The sequence below is a fragment of the Vipera ursinii genome (assembly GCF_947247035.1).
Source record: "Vipera ursinii genome assembly, chromosome: 2".
In the NCBI taxonomy this organism is placed as follows: Eukaryota; Metazoa; Chordata; class Lepidosauria; order Squamata; family Viperidae; genus Vipera; species Vipera ursinii.
In genome coordinates, this window is record NC_139513.1 from 47437958 (window position 1) to 47459897 (window position 21940).

Here is a 21940-nt window from a genome sequence, read left to right on the forward strand (position 1 = left end):
CTGTTGCATGAATAATTGTTCTTAGCTCATACAAGCGAGAGATGAATTGGGAGCCTAGAGGTTTGTGAAGATAAAAGTCAGTCCAGATTGGAGTGGCCTATAAATAAATAAATTCCTAGGGTGCAACAACAACTTAGTTGACTGTTTTAACATCTTATGAGAATTGTTACTGCATTATTGTTATTAATATTATACTATCCAGTGTGGGTGTATATGCATGCACCTGCATAAGCAGGACTTGTGTAGAGGCACCATTGTGCCCTCAAACATTTCTTTAGTGACCACTAGATTTCTGCCCTATATGATATTTATTTATTTATTTATTTATTTTATTTAGATTTATATACCGCCCTTTCCTGAAGGACTCAGGGCGGTTTACAGGGTACTTAAAACAGTGATACAAAAATTAAAAACAATTAAAAACAATTAAATTTAATCCCTGAGAATAAAACCCCAATTAAAAACTAAAAACTCTCAGCCTGGGCCGGGGAGCTCGAAGAGCCAGGTCTTCAGGTCCTGGCGAAATGAACGAACGTCGGGGGCAGTCCTAAGTTCCATGGGCAGCTGGTTCCAGAAGGCAGGTGCACCCACAGAGAAGGTCCTCCCCCAGGTGTTACCCGTCGGCAATCTTTAACCGGCAGCACCCTGAGAAGGCCCTCCCTGTGAGAGCGCACTGGACGAAGGGAACTTGATGCTGGTAGCAAGTGTTCCCTCAGATATCCCGGACCCAAGCCATTAAGGGTTTTATATGTCATCACCAGCACCTTGAATCTCACCCGGAGGGCAACCGGAAGCCAATGCAGCTCGCAGAGCGGAGGTGTTACATGGTAGTGTCGGGAAACCCCCATCACAACTCGCGCGGCCGCATTCTGCACCAGCTGAAGCCTCCGAGTGGTCCCCAAGGGCAGCCCCATGTAGAGAGCATTGCAGTAGTCTAAACGGGAGGTCACGAGCGCATGAGTGATTGTGCGTAGAGCATCTCGGTCCAGGTAGGGTCACAACTGGCACACCAGGCGAACCTGGGCAAAAGCCCCCCTGGTCACGACTCCTATGTGATCTTCAAAATTGATCCGTGAATCCAGGAGGACGCCCAAGTTGCGAGCCCTATCAACGGGGGGTAACACCTCACCCCCCCATCGTTAAAGATGGAATAGTCTGGTTAACCCGATATGCCTATATGCACAGCCACTCAGTCTTGGCAGGATTGAGACGAAGCCTGTTTCTCCCCATCCAGACCCGGACCGCCTCCAGGCAATGGGACATCATGGTGAGGGCATCACTGGGTTGGTTCGGGGTGGAGAAAAAAAATTGGGTATCCACGAATTATCTCACCCAGTGGCTTCATGTAGATGTTGAACAGGAGGGGAGAGAGAACATTATTGAAGTAGGGGCAGACCCCTGGAATACCCTTGAACATATGCTCCATCACTCCCTCAAAAATTCCTGGGGCCACACTCACCCCAAACTGTAGGCACTTGACCTTGAAGGCCCCCCTATGTATAACAATGGTTTGTGCAGCTGCCATGGCCTCATCCACTGGCAGCTGTTGGTAGGCCTGTGCTTAATCTAATTTAGCAAACATGCTGCCTCCCTGCAAGGATGCCAAAATATGGCTGACAACAGGCACTGGGTACATGTGCTGTTGAAGTGCCCAGTTTAATGGTGCACTTATAGTCATCACATATGCTTACTTCTCCATTGGCCTTGAGTGGTGTTACAATGAGGGTCTCCCAAACCCCACTATCTAGGGGCTGCAATACCCCCTGACTGACCAGCTTATCCAGCTCTGCATCGATTTTGGGCTTTAATGTGAAAGGCACTCGATGGGGCTTAACCCGTATTGGCATTACTAGGGTATCAAGCTTTAAAGCTATTGGAGGGCTCTTTTACTCTCCCAGGCTTGGACTAAAAAAATGGGCCGTCAGCCCATCTGTTCTGAACCAGCCCTCTTCTAACAAACCCCTTATCAGAAAGAAGAGACTGGAGAGCGTCCAAGGCTAAAAGGCTTCTGCCAAGATTTAATTACGCAGTTAACAAAAACACTAGAGCTTGTCTTCTCAAGCGGAAAAGTTGCTTTCAGCAACCAGCCCCTCCCCAAACACTCCTTTTATAGAGAGCTCAGGGCGTGGTCTCCCTGTGCCTCCTCCCGAGGAGTCCCATAGCCTTTCTTTGTTTGTTCCTGCTCGACTGCCTCCTGCGTCGGGCGTCCTTGAACAGGGCCAGCTGTGGGTCATCATCCTCCGCACTCTCGGGCTCACGCAGCTGAGAAGAGGTCCCCGGCTGAGGACTCTGCAAAGCCTCCAAACCATCATCAGCCGGTTCGTCTCCCTCCTCCCCCTCATCTGAGTCCTCCGATACGTCGGAGCCGGCTGTCGGACCCACAGGCTGGCCCTGAGTCACAACACCATCTTCACTGACTTGGTTGGTGCAGAGGTAGTTTTCTACATGGGAAATATAGGACACCATCTCTCTGGGTGTGTCACGTCAAACTCTTCGAGTTTCCTGACTTTCGCCATGGTGAGTAGTCTTCATGGTTTGTGTCTCACGTTGTTTTGTGCTGCTGGCTTCTGCGTAGGCCCTAGGATGGATACTTAGGGCATGGTGGTCTCCAGCATGGCTTGCTAAGCAGACCGAGGTGGGGAACATAGTTCCTGCCAGGCTCTGTGCTGGCCTCACCCCCTAGTGACTTCAGGCTCTTACGATGAAGCAGCACATCCCAGAGTCAGAACAGAGTCAGAACAGAACAGAAGCAAGCTAATAGCTGCTGCACAGCTATTTATATGGTTGGCCTCTAGGCGGTGACCAATAGATTTAAAGTAGCAGTTTCCCGCCCCAAACCTACTTAACTGACTGGAGACAGCAAGTCTAGCTCAGCCAGCAACCATTGCATAACATACAAAAGTAGGTCAGCCATTAAACAAGCAGTTAGACATAAAGCAAGTGATTTAAGCATATAATACATTAAAATAATAAATACAATACATTAAAGTTATTGTTATTGTTATTGTTACTATATCCCATTTCTACAGTGAATCCTGGCAAACCCCATTTGAGGTACAAATCCTATTCAAAGTTATCCATTTTTTGTGTGGTAGTTCAAAACCTGACACCTTTTGTATAGGATCATTTATATATCTACCTGTGTCTGGGCAGTCAACAATCTATTTGGCTTGAGGAAGGTTGGCATACACCAATAGGAATGAGTTGACCATAGTTTTTCTCTCTTCTCTCACTAGTACATCTTGACTTCATAAAGCTGGCAGTGTTCCTTGGCTCAGAACAGGAAGCTTAGTACTGGATACTCTGTAGTCTGTTGCAAAAAACAAAATTTTCTCAAAAGAAATGAAAATGGCACAACAAAAATTCTGCTCAGTTTGTTACATAGAAGTGAATATTGGGTATGTCAAGAGAAACATGGGTGTAAGCTGAAAGCAATGGGAATAGGCTATTTAACATGTGTGTTTGGTAAAACAAGAAAAGATGAGATCAACAGTGAATGCATATCAAATGAATGTGCATTGAATACAAAAATGAATGATCAGTATGAAAGAAGTAGTTTAGCCAAATAAACAAAATGAATGGGGACTGAACCACAAACCAAATATATTAATGAAGAGAGAACAGATTAAAAAGAATCTATTCCTCTCTTTTTTATTCCAAATAAAGTAGCCCAAATTAACTTTGTGAAAAATAATGGAGATGGTGAGAAATAAAAGTCCACTGTGAGTTTCCACTGGTATGGTCTGCCAGCATCATTCTCAATGTGCAGATAACAAAATTTGGCCAGAACTTAAATATCACAATAAATTATGTAGATTGCATGGAGTAGTCATCTGTGTACAGTTTGGATGCATTTATGTCTCTGTAATGCTATCTGTACTGGAACAAACCTCTGTGTTGGACATTTAGTACTAAATGAGGTGCTCAGATTGTGCTTTAGCAGCACCCTGATGATCGTGTTGTGCAATTCTACAAGTTCTACAAAACATCCAAATCAGGGTGCCAGAAAATCTTCTGATTCATATATTTCATTGCAAACTCTATTTAACCTTTGAGACGAGGTATATTTTCAAGACTTGATAGGCCACATTAATCTGATTTTCTTTTTCTTCTCTGAAGATATCCATGCTCTGTAATGATGAAACCACCAAGAAAGACAAACAAACCTTGGATTTACCAATAGTAAAAGAGTCAATTGGATTGAGATAGTAGCTATCAAAAATGAATAATAAATAAATAATTTGGCATTTATTTCTTCAGTTATATTGGATGCAAGTGTAACAATTCTGCACCAAGTGGAAGATCAAACTGATTCCTGACACACCTAGCAGACAACTTTCTCTCCCAAAAAGTAGAGAAGGGAACTAGGGGATTAGCCATATTGGATTTAATTCTCACAAACAGAGATGAAATGATAGAAAATGTTGAAGCCACAGGAACCTTGGGGGGAAGTGATCATGCAATATTGGAATTCAATATTCTGGAAGCACAAGCAATAGAACACAGCCAAACTAGAGTCTTGGACTTTAAAAGAGCTAATTTCACTAAACTTAGAGAGACCTTGGGAAGAATTCCATGGATGAGAATCCTAAAGGGGAAAACAACTTAAGAAGCTTGGGAAATTTTGAAAAGTGAGATAATAAAGGCCCAGTCTAGTACAATACCAACAAAGAAGAAAAATAACAACTCTCAAAAGAAACCAGCATGGCTGCATAAAGAGCTCTCTGATAAATTGAAAGATAAAAAGGACAAGTATAAGAATTGGAAAGAGGGGCACATAACTAAGTCAGAATATCAGCAAATAGTCCATGCCTGCAAAGATGAAGTGAGGAAAGCTAAGACTCAAAATGAACTAAGGCTTGCAACCAAAGTCAAAAATAACAAAAAAAGCTTCTTTCAACATATAAAAAACAAGAAAAAAGTTAAGGAAATGATTGGTCCATTAGTGGGGGAAAGTGGCAAGAAGGTGACAAGCAATAGGGAGAAAGCAGAACTATTTAACTCGTTTTTTGCATCTGTCTTTACACAAAGGGGAAAAACAATTCAACCTACCAAAACCAGTGCCATAAAAAACAGAATAGAAACGCAAGTTAAGATAGGCAAGAAAATGGTAAGTGAACACCTGTCCAGCCTAGATGAGTTCAAATCACCAGGACCAGATGGAATACACCTCAAAGTTCTCCAGGAACTGGCAGACATGATCTCAGAACCACTGAACTATATTTTTCAAAGATCCTGGAGCACTGGGGAACTACCAGAGGACTGGAAGAGAGCTGATGTAGTTTCCATCTTCAAAGAAGGGAAAAAAATAGATCCAGGAAACTACAGACCTATCAGCCTGACCTCAATACCTGCGAAGATTCTGGAAAAGATAATCAAACAACAAATCAGCGAACACCTAGAGGCAAACAAAGTCATCACTAAAAGTCAACATGGGTTTGTCAAAAACAGATCATGCCAGACAAATCTTATTACATTCTTTGACCAAGTGACAAAATTAGTGGACCAGAGGAATGCTGTAGATATAATTTACTTGGACTTCAGTAAGGGAGTTGATAAAGTAGATCACAACCTACTACTTGATAAGATAGAAAAATGTGGGTTAGATAGCATCACCACCAGATGGATTCGTAGCTGGCTGACAGGCCGTACTCAGGGTGTGGTCCTCAATGGAACCGCATCTACATGGAAGGAAGTGTGTAGTGGGGTGCCCCAGGGCTCTGTTCTGGGCCCAGTGCTCTTCAATATCTTCATTAATGATTTGGATGAGAGGATAGATGGGGAACTCATCAAATTTGCAGATGACACCTAGCTGGCAGGAATAGCCAATACTCCAGAAGATAGGCTTAAAATACAAGAGGATCTGGACAGACTCAAACACTGGGCGCTATCTAACAAAATGAAATTCAATGGTGAAAAAAGTAAGGTTCTACATTCAGGCAGGAAAAATCAAATGCACAGGTATAGTATAGGTGGTACCTTGCTCAATAGTAGTAACTGTGAGAGGGATCTCGGAGTCCTAGTAGACAATAACTAGCCGCGCGAGTTGTGATGGGAGTTTCCCGATACTCCCGTGTAACACCTCTTCTCTGCGAGCTGCATTGGCTTCCGGTTGCCCTCCGAGTGAGATTCAAGTTGCTGGTGATGACCTATAAAGCCCTAAATGGCTTGGGTCTGGATTATCTGAGGGAACAACTGCTGCCGGCATCAATTTCCCATCATCCTGTGCGCTCCCACAGGGAGGGCCTTCTTAGGGTACCACCGGTGAAGGATTGCTGGTGGGTGACTCCCAGAGAGGGGGCCTTCTCTTTGGGTGTGCCTGCCCTCTGGAACCAGCTTCCGATGGAACCTAGAACTAAGGAGAAACTTCCTGACAGTTAGAACGATTAACCAGTGGAACGACCTGCCTCCAGAACACTGCTTGTTTGCAAATATCAGCACATGGAATGAGCAAAATATGAGAGATTAAAGAAAGAAACCAGTGGAACAACCTGCCCTTAACCAGTGGAACAACCTGCCTCCAGAAGCGGTGAATGCTCCAACACTGGAAGTTTTTAAGAAAAGACTGGACAGCCATTTGCCTGAAATGGTATGGGGTTTCCTGCCTGAGCAGGGGGTTGGACCAGATGACCTCCAAGGTCCCTTCCAACTTCTTCTTCTTCTTCTTCTTCTTCTTCTTCTTCTTCTTCTTCTTCTTCTTCTTCTTCTTCTTCTTCTTCTTCTTCTTCTTCTTCTTCTTCTTGTTATTGTTATTGTTGTTATTGTTGTTATTGTTGTTATTATTATTATTATTATTATTATTATTATTATTATTATTATTGAATTAAATTTAGACTGAAAATGGAATAAAATTATCTGTACACTAATTTCCTTTCCCATTTTCAATTCCAGTGTCCAGAACGGTTTAGTGAACGTACATTAAATAATCAAATCATGAATTTGTTCAAAACAGTATATCATCCAATCTCTTTTGGCCCCTGACCCAATCACTTGATGGAGGAGTTTAAGTAGCATCCAATTTCCATTTTGTTTGGCCAACTGCTAAAGTTTCATTTAGCCACTGTTTTGTCACCAAAGTCTCTATGTTGTCAAAAAGATTAATGGTTCTTAGAAATGGGAGAGGGCCATGATTAAAAAAAAGTAAACAAAATTAGCAAAATTCAGTTGTTTGCCCTTCTCTTTTTCCTTTGACAGCCTCAAAACAAAAGTTAATATCCCTAGAGTTGAAGATGAAGAATGATATGTGTGTTGGCTGGGGAAAAAAAGCACACAAAGTGAAATGTTTGAATAGTATTTCATCTTTGGGTGTATGTAAATAGTTAATTGACTAAGCATCAGTTGATAGAATAAAATCTCCAGAGGTTTTAAGTTTTGTGACAGCCAGAAATTCAATACCTCATCTGCTTGTTCTATATAGGAGTTCTGTGGCAGCTTCCAACTAAAACAAAAGTGAATTAGGGAGATCAGTTATACCTTCTATTCCTAAATAAACCAATAATAGATTTATTCAGTAAGAATACTACTGAGAGGGAGACCAAGGAATCTAGGAAATCTTAAAATTCAGAGGAAACAGTTGGCAGAAAGCAAAAAAATGACAGATGGTGGTAGAAAATGTGTTCTTTAGGCCTACAACTTCAGATTCAATCTCTGTTACAAGGACCAGTTTAAAACAATGTAAGAGGGTGGTCTGCATTTCCCAAATTTACAAACTTGGAGTCTCCTTTGACTATGATTGTTGAAAATGGACAGTTCCCCCCATCCTATTTGAGCCATGAGAAACCTTCCACAAACTTCCCTTAAAAGATGTGCAATGAGGCCATCCCATTTTTCAGCCCTCCTCCCCTCAGAACAAAATATTATGCCAAAAACAAAAACAAAAGAAAATATTATAATCTCTTGGCTACCAAAGGGTACATTGTTGTTGTTAGCTGCGAAGTCGTGTCCGACCCATCGTGACCCTATGGACAACATTCCTCCAGGCCTTCCTGTCCTGGAAAGGGTACATAGGAAGGCCTGGAAAGGGTACATAGCCCTGCCTTATCAAAGATGCACGTTATAAACACAATCTGCTTAAGGGAAGACTTTCTTTTTTTCTATCTGTGAAAAAACTTTTGATGACTTCTGGAATAACTGCAAAATTTAACTGTATTCTGTCATTAATTTCCAGTACCTTAAAGGCGGAAAACAATCACAAGGCTATCTGAGGAAAATAAAACCCGGAAAACCATTTGCTTTACACTTAACGCCAATAGCAGCATATGGTGAGTTTGTTCTTATAATCAAGTGGTTTTATTTGAGCAGGAGGTTGAACAAAAAACCTCCAAGCCCCCTTCCAACTCTATTTCACTGTTATTCTCTTTTGTCAAAGTAGCTTAGTGTTTTGTTTTGTCTTATTTACAAATGCTGCTTAAAAATACAAATTGATTTCAGAAACTCTTGATGAGATTGTCTCATATATATTCAAATTATTTCTATTCACAAATTTTCTTAATAATATCACATACTTCCATGGTCCCATTAATGATCTCTTCTATGTATATTTGTGCATATAAATCTTTCTGACATTAAGAGCTTGGAACCAAGAATTGTGACTGGCCAAAGTAATTTAAAATAAAAGACCAAATTCTATTGTTGGGATAAGTATAATATCCAGTTTCCTGAATGGTTTTACATTATCTCTCATAGAAGGGGAAAAAAGGATTAAAAGCAAATATTGATATCAAAAGAGTTGTCATTTTGAGGTATCTTGTCCTCTTTTTCTCAGTTTAATTATTTATTACATCAGAGTAAAGAACCATTTCTGCACTAAACAGGCACTTTCTACTCTAAATGAAATGTAATTTATTTATGATCGAAGATGGAGCCATGTCACAAAGCAAAGACAAGTAGAGAACATGGAAATTAGTACGTTGTTTCTGAATGAAGATCACCCTATTAAAAACAATAATACATGCATTACAGTAATAACAAGGAAACTGCCTTGAGAACCAGGCTAATATTTATAAAGATGCTTTAACTTTTCTGTTAATGAACATTTGAATTATATAAAATTACTCTGCAATAAAAAAATGCCCAAATTCCTGACAGTTGCATCTGTATTTTTATTGTTATTTATGCATTGCGATCAATATGCCAATTTAGAAAATATAAGATGATACATCACTAGGCTTTGTTGGAATATTTTCCTTATATGTTACAATAAGTTTAAATTAAGGATTGATGAAATACTGTATAAGAAATAATAATGCCACTGTATAGAAGGAAAAACTAGATAGAAACAAATGTGTAAAACCCAAGTAAAAGGACAACATATATCTTATGCATAGAAAACCTATGTGTAATAAAAACAAAATGCCATAATAATAATAATAATAACAACAACAACTGAAGGAAATAATAATAATAATAATAATAATAATAATAATAATAATAATAATAATAATAATAATAATAGTAGTAGTAGTAGTAGTAGTAGTAGTAGTAGTAGTGAAAACTGAAGGAATCAAGATGTCCCACGAAAATAACATTAAAAGTCTAGATAAGGAAGATTACTACAAATACTTGGGTATCCTTCAAGCTGACAACAGCACACTGAAGTCAAGAAAAAGAGGTGAATACATCAAAAGAGTGAAGAAGATCTTAAAGTCCAAACTCAATGGAGGAAATACCATGAAGGCACTTAACACCTGGGCAATTCCAGTCATTAGATACACAGCTGGAATAGTGGACTGGACTTAAGCAGAACTAAAAGCAATGGATAGGAAGACCAGAAAAATAATGACAATGAATCATGCCCTTCATCCACGCTGTGACATTGACAGACTCTATCTACGAAGGCAAATAGGTGGACGTGGAATGCTGCAAGTATATCAGATGGTTGAAGAAGAAAAATGGCTTTGGAAGAATATCTGAAGGACAATGATGAAGATCCACTGAAATTAGTTTATCAGGAAGGCTTACTGACTACTGGAGAGACCAAACTGGCCTACAAGAAAGACCAAATGAAGAACAGAACAGAGGTACAGGAAGACAAAGCACTACAAGGCCAGTACATTTAAAAAAAAGATGGGAAAGCAGATAATAACAAGACCTGGCAATGGCTAAGAGCAGGAAAGTTGAAGAAAGAGACCGAGGGACTAATTCTGGCTGCACAAGACCAAGCCTTAAGGACAAATGCATACAAAGGCAAAATTGAGAAGACAGCAAAAGACAGTAAGTGCTGCCTATGCAAAGAAGCTGAAGAAACAGTGGACCACCTGGAAAGCTGCTGCAAGAAGATCACACAGACTGACTACAAGCAGCGGCATGACAAAGTAGCAACAATGGTGCATTGGAAGATCTGCAAGAAATATCATTTGCCTGTAAGCAAGAACTGGTGGGATCATAAAATAGAGAAAGTCATAGAAAATGATAAAGTTAACCTGCTCTGGGACTTCAAGAATTCAAACAGACAAGCCCCTGCAACATAATACCCCAGACTTAACAATTGTTGATAAGAAAGACAAAAAAGTCTGGCTAGTGGACGTGGCAGTGCCTGGAGACAGCAGAATAGACGAGAAAGAACTGGAGAAGATAACAAAATACAAAGACCTAGAAATAGAAATAGAAAGACTGTGGCAAAGGCAAGCAAGGGTAGTACCAATAGTAATAGGCGTCTTGGGGGCAATCCCAAAACAACTGGAGCACAACTTGAACACCATTGTCATTGACAAATTTGCGATTAGTCAGTTGCAAAAGGTGATCTTACTAGGAACTGCTTCCATCCTGCAACAATATCTATAATACCATCAAACATCCACATCAGCCTATCCCAGGTCCTTGGTAGACAAAAATGCCAAATCCAGTCTGAACATCTGCCTGACTGTGCGATTATTATTATTATTATTATTATTATTATTATTATTATTATTATTATTATTATTATTATTATTATTATTGTTGTTGTTTCTATTATTATTATTATTATTATTATTATTATTAATATTATTATTATTAATTGAATTTTTATACCGCCCTTCTCCCGAAGGACTCAGGGCGGTGAACAGGGCATATAAATAGAAATACAAAAGTTAAAAAAAGGATTAAATAATTGCCCAATTAAAACAATCAGAATATAAAACCCATTAAAACCCTAACGTTCCCCCATCAGGCCAGGCCAGCTTGTTCAAATAAATGGGTCTTTAACCCGCGCCGGAAGGAGCGAAGATCCGGTGCCATCTGGAGCTCAACCGGCAGTTGGTTCCATAAAGCCGGGGCGCCCACAGAGAAGGCCCTCCCCCTGGGGGCCGCCAGCTGGCATTCTCTGACCGGAGGCACCCTGAGGAGGCCCTCTCTGTGGGAACGCACAGGGCGGAGGGGAGTCGACGCCGGCAGCAGGTGGTCCCCGAGATATTCCGGACCCATGCCATGTTATTATTAATGTTGGAATGGACCTTGGAGGTCATCTAGTTCAACCCCTGCTCAGGCAGGAAACCCTATACCATTTCAGGCAAATGGCTGTCCAGTCTCTTCTTAAAAACTTCCAGTGTTGGAGCATTCACCACATCTGGAGGCAGGTTGTTCCACTGGTTGTTCTAACTGTCAGGAAGTTTCTCCTTAGTTCTAGGTTGCTTCTCTCCTTGATTAGTTTTCATCCGTTGTTTCTTGTCCTGCCTTCAGGTGCTTTGGAGAATAGCTTGACTCCCTCTTCTTTGTGGCAGCCCATGAGATATTGGAACACTGCTATCATGTCACCCCTCGTCCTTCTCTTCATTAGACTAGACATACACAATTTCAGTAGCCGTTCCTTATATGTTTTAGCCTCCAGTCCTCTAATCATTTTTTTTGCTCCTCTCTACACTCTTTCTTGAGTCTCAACATCATTTCAGTGATAGAAGATCCTTTACACCTTTATACATTGCCTTGCTCATGTTTCTTCCATAAAGATTATTTCAGCATTTAATAGCATAGAGAATATTATTTTTCAGCTATGGCATCATAATTTAAGTCCATAGAGTGAATTTCTGTTGCTGCCTGTGACACAAGAAAGGACATCAGATACTTATTAAATTCTTACTATAGCAAATGTGGGTGTCTTATATGGCTTTCATGAAAGCAAATCTGTATCCCCCAAATGTACAAGCAAAGACCAAGAAGCAGTGGCTTTTCTTTTTATCATTTAAGTTTCTTTAATGTAAGGCCCAAAACATGTATCATGTGTCAATCAGTCAATTAAAGGACTTTCTAGAAAGTCCTATGCATGTTATAGTAACTTTTTCTGAGTAATTCCTATTGAGAGATAATTCCTATTAATTTCAATGGGACCTGCTTCTAAATAAGTCTATCTTGTCACAAGACTGAGTGATCAGTTATAGAAAGTGTCATAAAATTGTTCTTGAAAGCTATTTAGGTATGACAGAGAAAGCATATTAAAAATGTATATAAAATCAAAGCAATGGAGATGCACAAATAATATCAAAATGTACTGTAATAGAAAGCCACTTACTGCAGAGCTAATTTCTTTGTGTTTAATGGGGGCATCTTAGGCCAATGGATTTGCCAGCAAAGGTTTTATTTTGATGTGCAAGAGCTTCAGTCTTCCTCCAGATAATTTCACATCTTGGTTCATGTTAAAAGGAGGGGGAGAAGAGACTTTGAGCTCACTTAAGCATGCATTTATCTTCCTTTGCTAGAATGATAATCCAAGCATAAATTTCTGACATGTTTAGCTACTAGGGAATTCTGGTAACTGAAAAGTTGTTGCAAAATGTACTATTTGCTTGTCAATGTACTTCATTTCCAGAGGTGGGGAAATAAGAAGCTAGGAAATCTCAGTAATTATTCAATTAATAGTTGCTATTTCAACAAGGGAATCTGATTTATGAGCAATGCTTCCTTCAAGATGTTGCTTTAATTTGACATAGAAGCCTTGTTTTGTTTTTCTCCAGCCTCAGTTGTTCACTTAAATATAAACCTTTCCCTAACTCTTCAATAGCTTTCCTCTTACAAAATTACTACTTGAATCACATGACCTGAGACAATGCAGAAAACAGCATAGTTGTGAAAGTTTGTCCCCACTGAATGATCAATCCATAATATACTGACTGAGTGACCACTTAAAATCATGAAAGCTCTAGTGAATTTACTTGTTTAACAGAGAAGATCACTTCCATTTTTGGCCCAAATCATCTGTCTGAGCTTCTGAACTAGAAATTTCCTAGGTTTAGATTTTGATATGTTTATAAATGCTAGCTTTGACAAGAGATTTCTGGGAACTAAAGACTTTCTCCAACAAAATTATTTATATAGTTACCATTATTCTAATAGCAGTTAGAATAATGGAAGCCATAACATTCTTAATTTTATAATGTACACTGCCCAGAGTCACTTGTTGAGATAAGCAGCTGTAGAAATCAAATCAAATAAATAAAGAATACATCTTTAAAGCATATGCTCTTACAATGTCTTATACTATGTTTTGGAAGAAGGTATTTGATTATATAAATATAATTCTGTGAAATATTTGGTCTCAAATCATCAAGGGCTTTGAAGGAAACAACCAGCACTTTGAAATGCACCAAGACACATGCAGATAATCAATCTAGCTCACACATAATGATATTACATATGTCAAATTTCTGACATTATTCCACAAGATTGGGGCAACAACAGGAAAGTCACATTTCCATTCACCACACCTTTAGCTTCGTGAAGGGTAGGGGTATGCAATCCACTTTAATAACTTTCGGAAAAAGATTTACCTGGAGCAGATGATATCAGGGAAATAGGTATGTATGCTACTGAGATCTTAAGGGTTTTTTGATGCATAGATTCTTATCTATTTTATTTATTGATTTTTATATATAAAAGTTGACATTCCAGAATAAACAAATGTTAAAAAGATGCACATGAACAAATAAATGGAAAGTTGTGGCTTGTACTTCAGTTGTATAAATAATATTCTCATCTAGGCTTCAGGAAGAAGAAATCATGGCAAAGTCAAGGAAGCACCTCGGAATGTAACTCCGGAAGGTTCATAATTGATCTCAGTTTCAAGCAGCTTAGAATAAGAATTAAAGCACAGTTAAGTACTTTGCAGAGCTCCAGATGTTGTTAGTTTAACAACTTCCAGTTGCTTTGATCATGAAAGGTGGACTTGATGGGAGTTAAAATTTAACAATCTGCACCCCTAAATTAACCACCCAAATTAATCCAGATGGCAGAAAATGGCCAAATATTTAGAATGACAACCAATTAACTATGCCTCTATGTCTGCTGAGTGGCATAGCACTAAAAATGTTTTATCATAGTGTCCAAATTCAACCACATTATTTTAATATCTAAGGCAGAAAAATCATCCTGTGCTTCTTCTCTTTTCTGACTGTAAAAATAGTTTCCCTATGAACTAGCTAACCATTTATTCTCTCTTCATGTGTAGGTGCAGCCCCTGGGTTTGCATAAAGGAATAGACTATTAAACAGATCAGTCTTGAAGATGGTTCAGCTTGTTCAGCATACTAATTTGAAGTCTATTAAACAGTTAGGACAACTTACATTTCTGTAGAATTCTAGATAGTATTTGTGCCTTGGGGCTATTTAGATTCTGTATCATCAGGTCTTGTATGAACTTCTTGTATGAACTTCTGGGGCACTAAAGGTCAAGGTTTTCTCTTGTAACTCATGGCCATCATTATGTCTAAGCATGTAGGTAGATATTTTGACTTTAGTCTCTCAGATTAATAGCACCCTTGCTGAGAACCAAGCCTTTTGCATTCAACAATTCACGAAAGGCAATTTGAATGATTTATATCAATAGGAAGGTAAATCTGTTCTTCTTCTAAATAGTCAATTAAGCAAAGATTAAGAAACCTACTTCTGTTTCAGCAGAGGAAATCATCTTGCCAATCCTATGCTTGGAAACCGACTGATTTAGCAGTAGATTTAGTGACACAGTAAAAATATTTAACAAATGAAAATGAATTTCATTTGGAATGGAAAGCTATTAAATATGGTGGAAAATATGGTGGAAGTAATTGTTTTCTCCAAGTTAATTTCTGAAATAACTACCAGACTACCACCTGGGGAGATGGAAAGGTAGACACTCTTTTTAATGTCATGGGTAAATCTTTGGGATGGGACAAGTGTCAAATCTGCTCAAAGAAAACAATAACTAAATATCTTCACAAAGCCCCATTGATTCAACTTTTACTTTGATTCAACACCTGCTTTTACTACGTCAGAGCCTCAAGCAAGAGTTCAGCTAAATTGAGGAAGATGAGCAGTCTAGAAACATGAAATAATAAATTTTAACACTCCCTTTTTCTGAATAAAGATAAAACTACATTATTTGAAGGAAATAGTGCCCTTACACAGTTGAGAGCCTACTAAAATAGTCTAAAAGAGCTCAAAAAATAAAAACAAATAGAAAAAGCCTCTATAGTGTAGATACGTATTTGAATCTGTGTTGCACTAGCCTTTGCAGAAATATGTTTCGTGAGCCAGTAATGTTCATTCCCTAACTTATTCTATTTCACTATTCACAGTCACTCATGTCTTGGGTGCCTCCTGATTGCAATGCACTCAAGGGCTGAGTCTGAAAACCATTCCGTTTTCTCAGCTGGTCAAGAATATGATAACAAATGCAGTGTTGGATGCACCATGGATGCCAACATAACCCCACTCTCCATGAACTACATGGCTCCAAAGAGGCTTCGGGATGCCATTCAAGGTGCTGGTTGTCATCTTTAAAGCCCTGTGTGACATGAGACTAGGTTACAACAACAACAACTTTTATTGATTAGCCCTTGGGCCATATCAAAGTACAAAGTTCCAGCAACAAACCATCACCAAAACTAGATAAAAGCAATCCGAAATGGAATTTGATAAAATACAATTTAAAATGGAATTAAAATACAATTTAAGTTAAAATAGTAATAAAATGCAAATTTAAGATATAGATAAAATATGGAAACATTATATTTCGGAGTCGCCCTTACAATCTACCCCAATCAGTCCCACATATGCAGATCTTAACTGTATCATTTTGTTCAAATACTGTGCTACGTTGGATGTTATTTTCAAGTTCTGGCCGGACATAAGGTAAGTTATTTTGATATGGGGATCCCAATGGGTCATTCGTTTGGTATATAGACCAAGATACCTGTCTCTCACCCTCTTATACAAACAACAAGACTAGGTTACAATGCCTCTCCCTGATCATTTCTGCCCATTCCACAAGAACTGATACAGTGGCCATGCTCTGGCTTCCTTAAATGAGGCAATATTATCTGGCGGGGCCTAGGAAGCAGGCCACATCTATCACTGCATCTGTCCTATGGAAGATCCTCACCTCGGATATATAATTACAGTGTTATTGATCTTTCAGAAGGCCAAGAATCCCTGGCTTTTTCCCTTGGCATTAGGGCCAGGCTGTTAACTTTGGCAGCTTCAGCATGGATGTATGGTATTGGTGTTTTAATGAGAGGATCTTCAGTTTGTTTGTTTGATTTATTACTGATGTTTTACCACTGAGGGTTACATTGCTTACCACTGAGGGTTACATTGGATACACTGGATGGGCAGCCTTATAAATTTAATAAATAAACATCACCAAATCTTCTGGATGTTATGATAATAAAATAGGCCCGTATATGCTAATGTGTACACATACAAAAAACCAACCAACCAAAAAATAACCCCCAATGGTAATACTTTCCTGACCTCTGTTCTGTTTACCTTCTGGTAATATATCTCTGGGAACATACAGTATATCACTGTTATACAAAGATAGTAAAAATTACACTTCCCTAAAGGAGAAGATTGGATGAAATAGAAATGAATCCCAACCAGAACTGTTAAAGCTTTTATTAAAATGTTTTTTAGAACTGGAGGTTTTCCAACCTTGGCTCTGGAGAAGCTGCACTTTCCTGTTTGGAGCCAGCCAGTGTGAGAGTTCTCTTGGCTTGAAGAGCAATTGGCAGCTGCAGGCCTTTGCATGCCTTCATCATGTGTAGCAATTGTACAGTTCCTGATTAATAAGAGGCTCTGCTTATTAGGGTCATACCTTAATTGCTCCCAATGGAGCTGTACATTAAGTTGGCCTTGAAGATCACTCAAAGGCTTCCCCTAATCCAGAATGCGACACTTCAGGCAGTGATGGTATGCCCATATGGAACTTCTGTTATGTGAGCTGTACTAGATGTCATTCTACTTCAGGATGATATTTAAAATGCTGGTTATCACCTATAAAGGCATGCATAGCATAGGTCAGACATGTCAAACTCGTGACGTCACATTATGTCGTGCAATGTATCAGGACGGTTTTACCATTGCCAGCAATGGGGTGGGTGCAGCTTCTGCATGATGCATCTGGCCTGCAGGCCAGCAGTTTGACACCCCTGGGATAGGTTATTTGAAGGACCACCTATTTCCCGTAGTGTATGCATATATGCTCAGCTGATATGCACCAATAGGACTGGTACACGTTGGGTCCCTTCAAAACAGTGCTGTCTTTTGGGACTAAGGAAGCACTCCTCCATCATGGTACCCTCCCTCTGGAATGCAGTTCCCTCTAATATGCAGGTAACTCTAAAAGGCCCTGATGATCTGCTCTTTTCCCAAACTTTGGTCTAAAGTAGCTGGAGCCTATGAGTTCTGTTGGCTGGATTTGCCATGTGCTTTACATTATTTATTTATTTATTATTTATTTATTTATTTATTTATTTATTTATTTCTGGTTATGCTTTGAAATTATGCTGTGTTTTATTTTCTTTATTATATTGTGAGCCTCTGAGAGTTGTTTGGAATTAGGCAGTGTCTAAATCAATTATTAAATTCAATGTTATACTGTAGCAGCCACATCTTACATGATAAAAGCATTTTATTTGGGCTCATGATAGGATTTGCAGTAGCATTTAATGAATTCATTCCCTGCTTTAAGAGATGGTGAAAATCTCTGTTTTTAATGTCTGTCTTTCTATTGGCCTGAAATTTCCTTCTCCTCAGAGGTGTTTTGTTTTGCTTCCCCCCCTTCCTGTCTCTTTAGAATTTTTTTTAATTTATTTGACTGCTAATCATATATATCTCTTATAACTCTATACCCTGTACATGAATTTCACTGAAATTCTCTATTCCTGCAGATTGGAGAAAAACAAAAGTGTTTCTATATATTGAAATGAAAATAACTTAAAAAGTTAGAATAAAACAGTAAGACAGAAATACCTCAGACATATATTTTTCCCATATTTATGTTCGAATCCTGAGTGCCGCATAACAGAGGGAGCGCCTGTTACTCGTCCCAGCTTCTGCCAACCTAGCAGTTCGAAAGCACGTAAAAATGCACGTAGAAAAATAGGGACCATTACGGTGGGAAGGTAACAGCGTCCCGTGCGCCTTTGGCATCTAGTCATGACCACATGACCACAGAGACGTCCTCGGACAAGCACTGGCTCTTCGGCTTTGAAACGGAGATGAGCACTGGCCCCTAGAGTCAGAAACGACAAGCACGCATGTGCGGGGGAACCTTTACCTTTACCTTTATGCCAAATACAAAGGAAAATAATAATGGCCATTCCCAGGTTTCAAAAATATTGAATGAATTGATACCATTACAGGAAAGGCACATAATATTTAACAAATAATGTGTAATTTAGAAAATTTTCCAATGGCTCCTGAGATTCATGCATTAAAAATAGTGGAACACACTTTCTTGAATATTACTTTCCAAATACTTTGCTACTGGTAGAACAATTTGACATTTAAATGGAGAATGTGGCATCTGCTTTTTTCTTTGAAGACTATTAGATGCCAATTTATATCTTACCATGAGTTATTCTGAATGAAAACTATAACAGCAAAAGTGGTATTTGATTCAAGTAACCTTTGAATTTTCCACACATTATTACAAATCCAGCAGTGTTGAAACATGGAGATGAAGCTGCATTAGAGAAACCACAAATGGTAATAACAATTCTTGGATGTGTTCAATCGGTGAAAATGACTTTTCTCTTGGGCAAAACAGCACAATCTATAATTCATTTAAAGGTGAATAGAATAATTAACTTCAATCATACGTTCATTCAGATATGCACCAAGTATACTCCTTTTGGATAGACAAGTAATGGAAATGGAAATGTCAACCTAAAAGTAATTTGGTGATTCTAATGTAGTTAGGATGATTGTCTTTCAGTTTTACATCCTTGAGAAATAAAGTTTCCATAAAGTCATTTCAACATAATTCAGAGATAAATTAATGCTTGATTCTACAAAAACCTTGGTAGCTTATGTCTAAAAGCACTCAAGGTTTGAATTACTGTTACAGCAGATACTGAACTGGTGAGTTCAAACCAAACTAGCTTTCATAGAAACATAATGTTCTACATCATCAAGGAAAAAGTTTGTTTAGTATGAAGCCCAAGATCCCTAACACAGGAGTAAAACTTTCCCTATTACCCTATGTTTTAATACATAGAGAGTCAGGTTCATTTAGAATTATCACTCTGCAGTTTCTATATTTAGACAGTATCAAAATAATGTTCCCTTGGTCCTAGACACCTGTCAGATTTGTGAACAGGCCTAGAATTCCCCAACTGCATGGACAGCAAGCATATACTGTATGTAGGGGATCAAGATAGTAAAGGCTAACAACTCCCTTTTCCTCATATTTGAGGATGTGGGGAAGCATTGCTGGCAAGGATGAGACAAATTACAAACCAAGAACTGGGTTATGGAGTTCCCTCCCTACCAATTATCATTGGCATAAATTGTCTGAAAGAGCTCACTGTTTATCAGATTTTGTCTAATCTTCTGATGTTGCACTACTTAGCATGTTTCTGTCATGTTCATAGTGCTGTTTTGAGTTTTTAATATCTTCAATTGATATGTAGTGGATAGCAGTATCAAATTTCCAGTTTTCCCTGTCTGTTCTTCCCATTAAAATATCAGAACTTTTCTGTGTTTCTTTGTGTATTAATTTCATTAATTTTAGCCTAAATTAAATGTATTCAAAAATCTTGTTAGTATGTAAAATTTATTTATTTATTTATTTAGTTATATTTATATACCGCCCTATTCCCTGAGGACTCAGGGCGGTTTACAGGGAATTAAAAATCCAAAATACAAAAATTAAGAACCAAATTAAAAATATTAAATTGACCCTGTACTCAATTAAAAAGAACCCCAAATTAAACATTTCTCCTCAGTCTGGGCCCGAGAGCTCGAAGAGCCAGGTCTTCAGGCCCCGGCGGAATGATCGGAGGTCGGGGGCAGTTCTCAGCTCCACCGGCAGCTGGTTCCAGAGGGCAGGCGCTCCCACCGAGAAGGCCCTATCCCTGGGTGTCACCCGCCGGCAATCTCTTACCGGAGGGACCCTGAGCAGACCCTCCCTGTGGGAGCGCACTGGGCGAAGGGCGTTTGATGCCGGCAGCAGGTGTTCCCTCAGATATCCTGGACCCAGGCCATGTAGCTGTTCCTAGTTTATTTTGAAGACTTCAAAAATATTTTCTTATTCATAAAAATTACCAAAGCTTCCTTCCATCTTCAAACAGCCTACATCACGCAGCCATGATATAGGCAGATGACCTTATTTCCCTTAATGTAATGTTGAAACTTCAAGCCCCTCCTAAACCCAAATATTTATTATAGTTCCATGTCTTATGACAGGTCTTCAAATACACACACACACACACACAAACACACACAAACACACACACACAATCTGATATTGACAACATAGTCTGTTTCAGTATTTAAGAACATAGATATCACAAACTCAAATCTAAAACAGCTAGCAATTTATCCTTCTCATTTTTTAAAAAGGTTACCCATCACCAATTGGCGAAGGAATCTTTAAATAAGATGCCAAAGTTCATTTCTGCAGAAATGAACAAATCCCTTTGGATGCCAGACTTCATAAAATATCATTTTGGTATAGATTACATACTCTGAATAGTTCTCATTTTGAAAGACTCTGATGACATTAATGATGCTGACATTTATCTTGTTTTCAATATGCTTCATACATTCCGAGTGACCTGCTACTGGACAACATCAAGTTATTTGTCAGAATCAATAAATGTCATCAGTACCGTGAAAGTGTGGTATGCAGATGGCTTCATCAGCACTACAAAAATTGTTTAACATACATTCAACATTCAAAAGAATTTTCAAAGACTCCAAAATCATATTGTTGTGAAACAAACCATGATACAAATACAATATTCTGCACACAATATAATTATTTCCAATTAATTAATCATTTATGTTTCTTGGATGATGCTACAAAATAATGCACCCAAGCTTCTAGATGTGTTTGGGAAATTCAGTGTGTATAAGGTTGATGATGAGCTTTATTGGGTTCACATGCACTCCAGCCATAGATGAACTTCTAGGAGAAGGGAAAGAGGTAAATGTAAGAGTAAAGAAATGGCCATTATGGCTGGAAATTATAGAAACTAGTGTTCCAATCTATTTTGAGGCATTGATGTGGTCCAGGGAAAAGATTTATTACTTTATTTAACTGATCTTAATTCTCAACATAAAATAAGGCATCTGTGAGATCTTATCAGCCTTACCAGCTGATAAGCCTTACCAGACAAGAAACAAAACCAAATAAGCTAATTTTATTTTATTGTAAAGCTACATTAATGGATTAATTTAAATAATTTAACTACCCAGACATTAACTGGGAAATGAACTCTGCAGCAAATGGGAGATCAAGCAGATTCCTGACATGCTAGCTGATGAATTTGTCATTCAAAATGTAGAGGAAGGAACTAGAGCAGGCATGTCAAACACATGGCCCACGGACCAGATGTGGGCCACACAGGCCACGTCCACTCTGGCCCCACAAAGGCAAAAAAACATCCTGATACATCATGATATGGCCGCGATGCGATCAGGCTTGACATCCTTGAACTAGAGAGTCAGCTATACTGGACTGAAGTCTCAGTAATAGGAATGAAATG

At 38.8% G+C, this 21940-nt stretch overlaps 1 long non-coding RNA gene across 1 annotated transcript in view; it reads left to right on the forward strand.

The window, feature by feature from the left end:
* Window positions 1-334: 334 nt before the first annotated feature.
* Window positions 335-21940, forward strand: part of LOC310635867 — a 156467-nt gene continuing 134861 nt past the window's right edge. Inside the window, exons 1-2 of the long non-coding RNA XR_014491545.1 lie at window positions 335-534; window positions 578-598. This is a non-coding gene — a long non-coding RNA (uncharacterized lncRNA). The remainder of the gene's footprint in view (window positions 535-577; window positions 599-21940) is intronic.